Below are 8,547 nucleotides of genomic sequence, written 5' to 3' on the forward strand. Positions count from 1 at the left end.
CTGAGATAGTTTCAAAAAAGAAGAATAAAACCTCAACAAAATCAATCCAAAAAGAAAACAAAACTAAAAAATCTGTGGCAATCTGTTAGCTATCTTCAATAAAGTAAGGGAAACGTTTTTAGATATATTTCAAATTTAGAAATTATGATCTGTTCTATTTTGCATAAAAATACACAGTATGGTTCTTCTCGAGCAGCTTCTGGGGGCAGAGATTCTTAACATTTTTTACTTAAGCAGTTAGCTAGCTTCAGGTCAATGCACTTTCAAGAACCTCGTGAGGGAAAACAATACATTCATGTTACAGATGGCAATTTCACAGTTACAGCAACTTTCAGCCAAGGACCTGGAACTTTTATGGAGGTGCTGGCTGAGTGCACACTGCTGCAGAAGCCATGTCAAGACACATCAATTCTAAGGCCCACCGCTTGCCTCCTGATTAACCCAAGCAAATCCTTACAAATGGGACAAATAAGTCCCACCAGCCTAGTGAGATAGGCTCTATTTAACAGGCAAAGAGCTACCCGTGAGAATGCAAGTGCAGGATCTTAGGCAAACCAACATGAATACCTGGAGAAAAGAAGTGAGAGTTGATTACTCTCCATTTTCCTGCTTGTGGTCAAAATAATCGGTTTATTTTCTTTGTTATTATCACGGGTGAAAAAGCCCACCTTTTTTGCACAACCTGAGTGAATTTTACGCTAGTCTGGGAAATTCTGGTTTCAACACTTTTTCAGTAAACGCCATGATTTTCTAAGGTGCTTAACTATGGGTTCAAGAGTATGGACTAGTTTACATGGCAATGGCAGCAGTAAGAGGGCTGTGGCCCTGGAAGAGCCCCCTTCCTTGAAGCAGTAGCAGTGCTTCACCTCCCTTACACCCTGTAAAGGATACGGCCCTCAATTCTTAGTTTAAAAAGGCTCACAACTCGTGAAGCAGAGATTGGTGCAAATGCAACATTATTTTGTTTTCCCTCTCTTTGGGGTTATTTTCATTATTTTTGTTTGTCATTATTTATTCATAGAATGCAAATATGTCTTCACAAGAGAGATACAGATACTTTGTTTTGTCCTGGTTACCATATTAAAACAGAAACTGTTTTGGTTTTTTCTGGGTTTTTTTGCAGCACTACTCAGCATGACCAAGTGGGTCTCAATATTTTGACAGTTTTATATATTTACAATAAAATATCAAAAAAAAAACCAAACCAGCCAAACATCCAGGAACCCATCTCTATTTTTTGAGCATTGGCTACTCCTCTTCATATCATAATAAAGGACCAAGCACATCTCACGTGCTTTTTTTTTTTATTTGCACATTTGAGAAAGTCTACTGCTGTAGAGGTAATCTGAAGCTTACATATATAATAAATAAAACAAATTACCATAAAACAATAAACCAAAACTTAACTTATCCAGCAGAGGAGCAAGGTTTATGTTCTTTACGTACTTTACACAAGAGCTGACAACTTGCCAGTCTCATTAAAAGCAACTGAACTGTGTGATGTAGCTATATTCACGTATACATCTATCTTTCCAAGTTTGACACCGTACCACATACAAATCTGAACCTTCAAAGGCAGCAATAAAGCCACAAAGACTGAATTGCCACATCTGCATTGAAAATGATCTCTGCTACTAGTGACACTAAGAACTGCAACATCCACAGAATGAGAGGGCTGACAGAAGAACCAAACTTTCATATTAGCTGTATCTATCATGAGGATGAATGTAATTGAGGAACACAATTATTAACCTTAATTAATATGTATATTTTTGTTCTTTTAATGTCAGTGAGGATTTCTTTATAACATAGCCGAAGTTTGGCAAATAAAGTACTTAAACTTCTATTTCCCAACACATGTAAACAGTCAGAGGAAGTACGAGACATCTCCCTACATCAGAGGCCACCAAATACGACGTGGGGATTTGGTTCGTCAAAATTTTGTATACAGAATTTGGCAAAATCTGTAACATTATACTTAAATACCTTTGAAGTATAACAATAATATAACAGCACTGGTCAAAATCAGATTTAATAATGTATCCCATGGAAATATACAAAAGGATTCACCAGCTTTTGGGGCCCAATTTAACCATGTGTTTGACTACATCTTAACTTCAAACTCACAAATTCATTCCATTGACTCTTTCCAGATCAAAACCTTTGAGAAGAGCAGAAATAAATATCAGGAAATACAGAAAGTGAGAACAGTTGAGCAAAACGAGCATGCTATTTAAATCAGCAGAACACCGCCCTGAGAGTTGGAAAGGCAGACATTTGCTTTAGTGCTGAGCTCTCATCAAAGAGTCAGAGAAAGCAGAAGTTAAACTAACGGAGGTCTGAAGCCAGCTCTCTGGCCTGTGTTCTCACAAACTGCATGCTTCTTTTGATAGGTACCCAGCTGCCCTTCAGTTGTGCCCTTTTCCAAGTACGTTCAGGTATAAAAATCAATCCTCCATCTAGCTGCATGCACCGTGCAAATGATCATTTTAAGACCCTTGTTGGCATAGGCACAACGTAAACAAGAAGCCTTGCAATCGCTTAAGGGGGAATTAAATTATGCCACTCTGATGGTGATGATGCATTTTGATAAGATACTGAAAAAAAATGTTAATTTTGGTAAGAATTTCAAAATCCTTAAAAGAAAATAAAATGCACAGGCTTGTATAATAGAATTCTAGCAAACCAACCATTTTGATTTTTCACATTCTTGGTATGATAAATAAGATAAAGCAAAGACTTACTGTCCTGAGTGGGAAATCAGTTTCACTTCAGAAATTAAAACCTCCATCCAGTATTACTACCTGACATTAGTCTTCTTTGAAGAACATAGCAGTAATGCCAAGCGCTCAGCAGATTCACAATATATTCTAAAACTGCAGAGATACCTTTTTCACACCAATCATGTGTAGACCTGAACTGCATGTGTACCTCTGTTTCAAATAATTTATACAGATCGAGGGTGTATCTGACCATTAACAAGTTCACATTGCTATCAGTCTCAACTGAGTAATATAAAATTGCTCTTTATACTTACTGTCCAGTGATTCAAAAATTATGTTATTCAAAAATTATGCTGTCTATGAAATGAAAACAAAAATACTATTCTACCCATAGAAAAAAAAAAAAAAGAAGGAAAAAAAAAAGCATTTGCTTACCAGATTTTCTCCTTTTATGTATGCAAGATCTTCTTGCTCCTTTTTTGTCTAAATGCTCCAGAGGCAGCATAACTAAAGCAAAGATCTGGACTGTATTCCATGCTGGCAAAGTTATTTCACATGTTCTAATCCCTGCTGCACCTGTGCAGTTCAAAAGACAACAGTTGGCACAAATATTACTGCAGGTTGAATTTAGCCCCGGCTTTTTTATTACTGGTGATGGGGCTAAAGTAGTAATAAATCCAGCTTGCTCTCAGAACAAAAAATGGGGCTACAAGTCAGAAGAGGAAAAAGTATTTTTAATTTACGCTGAAAACACATTGAATCAATGACATCATATTTTCCTAACACCATTTTTACAGTCCATGCTTAGAATTAGTAGTTTTCTTAACCTAGCTTTATTAATCCAGCAACTAAATTACTATGCCATAGACAAATCACCATTTTGCTTGAGGAGGATACACGTTCCAGGGAAATTCGAAGCTGACAATTCTCAAGGCAATAAACTGCAGGAGGGTTTGGGGAGTACTGACAGAATCATGACATTGTGACAACTGCCACACTCATTGCCTCCTCCAGTGTAACGCAATAAAATTATGTCAAAAAGGATCTACTACCTGCAATTTTAAAAACTTATGTTTGGAATTGTGAAGAACATTGTAAACGCTAGGTATTCTTGTTATGACAGGATTTCATTAACTGCCAACTGCTCAATTAGCACACTCTAAAAGCACACCAAAAAATTACATCTTTCAGTCCACCTTTTAATAAAGATGTAATGGAACAGGCAAAAGTTAAATCACACAGTATTGTGATATTTGAAATAAGTTGCTTGTAGGTTGTTTATATTACATGAAATCATGTAATTGAAACTACAGAGGAAGTACTAGAATTTAACAGAAAGGTAATTTTGGTTGTATTTTTCCAACATGTTATATCAAAACTCTCATCTATATTTGGGAAAACTGGAATGTGCACTTGAACTGAAGCTTTGCTGGCTGCATCTCAGCTCCATCTCCTAGATATAGCAAAAAACTGTTTGTAGGATATATTCTAGATTCACTCAAGTCACAAGGCCAAAGCAACTGTTCTCAGGAAATAAGCAAGCTATGGTATGTAAGACTTAACTTGGAAAACCTCTACACAAACTCCTTAGAGCTGAAGTAATCCTTATAGTACTAAAGGAAGAGAATGGGACATTTCATTTTTTTAATCTCACATGAGGACATTTCAGATTTCACATAGGAGAAGCAGCAGCAATTACAGCATAAATACCGACAGAAAATATCTTGAAAAAGAGAGAAAGTATTCACAGCCACTACTTAACCTATTTACACAATTCAGAAGGTAACAGAGATCAGTATGTTTCAAATGAAGACACTAAACATGAGCTCATATTGAGAAAAAATAAGCCTTTTAAAAACCGTAACAGAACATAAAATGTCTTGAAAACGAAATGCACAGTTGTAGAGAAATGATAATGCAAACTTTTTTAGTGAACAGAAACATCAGCAGATAAAGAACTCTCAGAATAGAAGTGCTGCCACGAGATGGGATGCATTAGCTATCGGACTATGGATGCAGGAATGAGCTGTGCTTGAACTCACTGGAACCTCTGTTTTTATCATGGGTAATTTTTACAGTATCAACAACAGACTTGCTACTTTTTGGTAGATTTATAATATTTTTTACCTTTACCGTGTTTTTCAGGAAGAAAATGTGTTCATATATATATTCAAGCGTATATGCGTGCATATACATACCCACAAGTATATACATTCACACACAGACATATATATATTCAAAAAACATATTCCGATATCTTATATGCCCTTACTAAGATAAAGATATCCAGGCTGATATTGTCGAGTGTTTTTCAATCTTTCTTTCATTTTATTACATCAACACTAAAACACCACTAAGCCAAAAAGAGAAACAATGAGATTGAATTAACAAATGCAAAAAAACCCAAACCATAAGGACGACAATTTACACTACATAAAACTGATTCCTAAACTAAATGCATCGGCTCTGAAAATAAGACTTGGGCACTACGAAAAGCTTTACCTAATTGATATGCAGCATCATAATTTTTAAAGGCCCAAATACATTACAATAACCCCAGCTCCCTCAGCAATCTGTACCAGGGAAAAAAAAAGTTACCATCAAGAAATCCAGCTATCGTGACAAGTATCAAGGGATGTCAAACAGACATGTGGAGACTGTGAAAACACAGATTTTAAGAAGTCTGATAAATTTACAGGTACTACATTAATCTCACTCAGAAGAATAAAAAGTCAGCAAACTATGCAGATTTCCAGGTGGTTCTTTACTGAGTCTTTAGCACTTTAAGCAATATTTCATGAATGTGCAGTCACAGGCCAACTGGTAAATCCTCAGTCCACGTGCACACTGCTGCTCTTTTGGGATTCTGGTTGCACTTGAAATGCAAGAGAGGACCACTAACGAGCATACGCACTGTTCAAAGGTATTTCACTCATCCCCCTCACCCTACATTCCTGAAGGTGCCTCTACAATCTACGGTGGCAAGATGACGCAGGTCAACAAACAACTCAAGGAACCACACAGACACCCGAAACTAGGGGACTGGCCTGTGATGATTTGCCAAATAAACATCACTGCAAAGAACCAAGGTTTTTAGTTTCATCAGCAACTCTTTGGTGTTTTAAACTGTGATTAACAGCTGTGTTTTAAGAAATCTGTGCTATTAATTGGCATGGTTTCTGAAGTGGCATGTCTCCTCTTACACTCTTAGATACAAAACCCATGCAATGACTGCCTTTCATTCTGTATAGAATACAGACAAGGAAAATGGATGGGTGGCTAAGATTGATAAAAGCCTTTAGAAACTAAGCAGAGGAGAATTTGCATTGCATTCATCCAGAAGATGATTAAGCTATGTATATGAATACAGTATTTCAAATGACAATGAAGCCAGTATCCACAACTGAGTCATCTGAAAGGAATTGGAAATAGCTTATGGCTTCTGATATTCAAAATACATAACTTGGAAAACTTCATGAATGCAATTAAAATTGTTTTATTACTAGCTTGTTCTGAAACTTGGCTGATAACAAATTCAACACTCGCGCTGAGTAACAAACATGTCACACATGACAAAGTCATACACTTGGCTGAACAACTGCGTAACAGAAGCTATTTCATTGCTAGGAATCACCCATGAAGGAGACGCTAAAAATTTTCTCAGAGCAAGGCTAGGCTCTGCAAGCTTACAAGGAGAAGTACTCAGTAAAAATCCTTGGTTGGAGAAGTGTCAGACCCCAAATTCATCCCTCTTTGTTGGTCAGCAACTTCCTTATAACTTCACAGTCTCACTGCCACTTGTGCTAGTACAGTAAGAGACCATCAGGGCAAAAGCAAACTTTCTGCTAGAACAGGCCACAAGCGATACAAGGTCGGAGCGGCATCATTTTTCAAGACTCCAGGAATCTTCCAAGTGCTGCAACCACTGCAGCTTTGAGGGACAAATGGCTGAGTGTGGAAAAAAAGAGCACCTAAGGCTCGCCAGGAAAAACCCATTGTAAAACTGTGGTGCTTCCCAATTAACCATGGTTCTTACCATTACCTTAAAGAGCACTGCTATCTTTATGCTGTTCCCCAATTACTTCTCACACAGAATACAGACATGGAAAAGAGAGGCTGTCATGTATGGCAAGAATATCTGTTGCCTAGTGACAGTCCTCAAAATACCTATTCATTTGTCTCAACCCTCTGCAAATGAGTTAAAAGGTCTACACCCCATCCACAGAGAGGACAAAATTTTGTCTCTCCTGTAAACATCAAACACTCGGGCAACTTTCCTAATTCTCTTTTTGCTCAAAAAGGCTTTAGAACATTACCAAATTAAAAATAAACCTACTGATATTTTAACTGGCAAACATCGGACACTGCTAAACTTTAAAGTGCTGGACACAAATATGCTTAAATCAGCATGTCCTTCATTTTAGACTGAATTACTGAACAGTATATTATTACAAAATTCTTCTGCTTAAAATTCAGTGCAATCGATTTGTGTAAAAGAACACACCCCATAATACTCCAGGCTACATTGCTCAGCAGATTCAAACAGATAGCCTTACCTGTGGTAAATTGAAATCTAAGACCTCTTCAAGATAGCCTCACACTGTCTGGAAGTACAAAGCCAGAGCCCACATGATTACAAACATAGGTACATTTTTAAAGAGTAAAAGTATTTCACCTCAAACAATATTAAAAGTATTATAAGATGGGAAGAAGAGCAGTTTGCTCTCATAAACTCAAGAGTCATGTATGATTTAATATACGCATATATTAATTGTATATATATATTGATATGTAATCATATATATATGATATATAATACGCATATATTAATATGTATGATTTAATATACGCATCAAATACATGGGACCGCATCAGGTAATAGTGAGTATGGGAATATGATTTTATGACCTTTAAAGCAAAACAAAACAACAAATAAGTAGGGTTGATTTTGTATAGATTTATTATAAAAAGTAAACGTTGAACTATTTTGATGATACATCTTTTAAAAAAGAAATTACAATATATTACTACTTTTGTTGTCTTGAAGAAATCAATCCATTCAAACTGACTCAGCTGTAAAATTGGCAGGCTTATAAAGCCATCAAGAAATACAGATGCTTAAACATTCTTTTAACCAAAATCTAACCAAAGAAAGTTTGTACCACATAAAGAGCGTTAACACATCAAATAATATGCCTGCGTTGCAAATGCAAGGAGAAAACGTTGAACTTTGTTGAAAAATTTATCTTGGAAGACAGTATAAACAATGTACCAATGAAGATATAATGCAAGTCATCTTGGTTTCCATGAACAATTTGGCAATTGGTTATTAAGAATAAATGCTTGCTACTGCATAGAATTACAGTAATCTATAAACTTACTGAGTCATTGCATAGTTACAAAATTTACTTTGAACAGTTACCCTCTACTCCTTCCAATAGTGCTGCAGAAAGCTGGGTAATGTATTTTAGGACTCCCTCTTTTGTTTTTTCAGTGTTTCATATGAGATCATCGTACATACGTTTATTTAGGTCAGAACTTAATTAATTAGCTTTGTAACTCCAAAGCTCAAGCAGCTGCTTTGAAATATAATAGTCTCACCACCCAAATTCCACTATCAAATGTGGAAATTGCAAGCAACCTTGCACCTGTAGCAAAGGTTTTGCAGCTCAAGCCCTTTGTTAGAGTTGAAATTTAACTTCTCTTGTTAAACTGAGTTAGCTGAGTGAAAAGGAAACTGTGACTAAGGCCAGTATGGGGGGTCTTCTACCATGCTTTGGTACTGTTTTCTAGTAACTACTAGAGTAGCATTGGTAGAGAGACT

This window comes from Mycteria americana, chromosome 11 (assembly GCF_035582795.1).
Source record: "Mycteria americana isolate JAX WOST 10 ecotype Jacksonville Zoo and Gardens chromosome 11, USCA_MyAme_1.0, whole genome shotgun sequence".
Lineage (NCBI taxonomy): Eukaryota > Metazoa > Chordata > Aves > Ciconiiformes > Ciconiidae > Mycteria > Mycteria americana.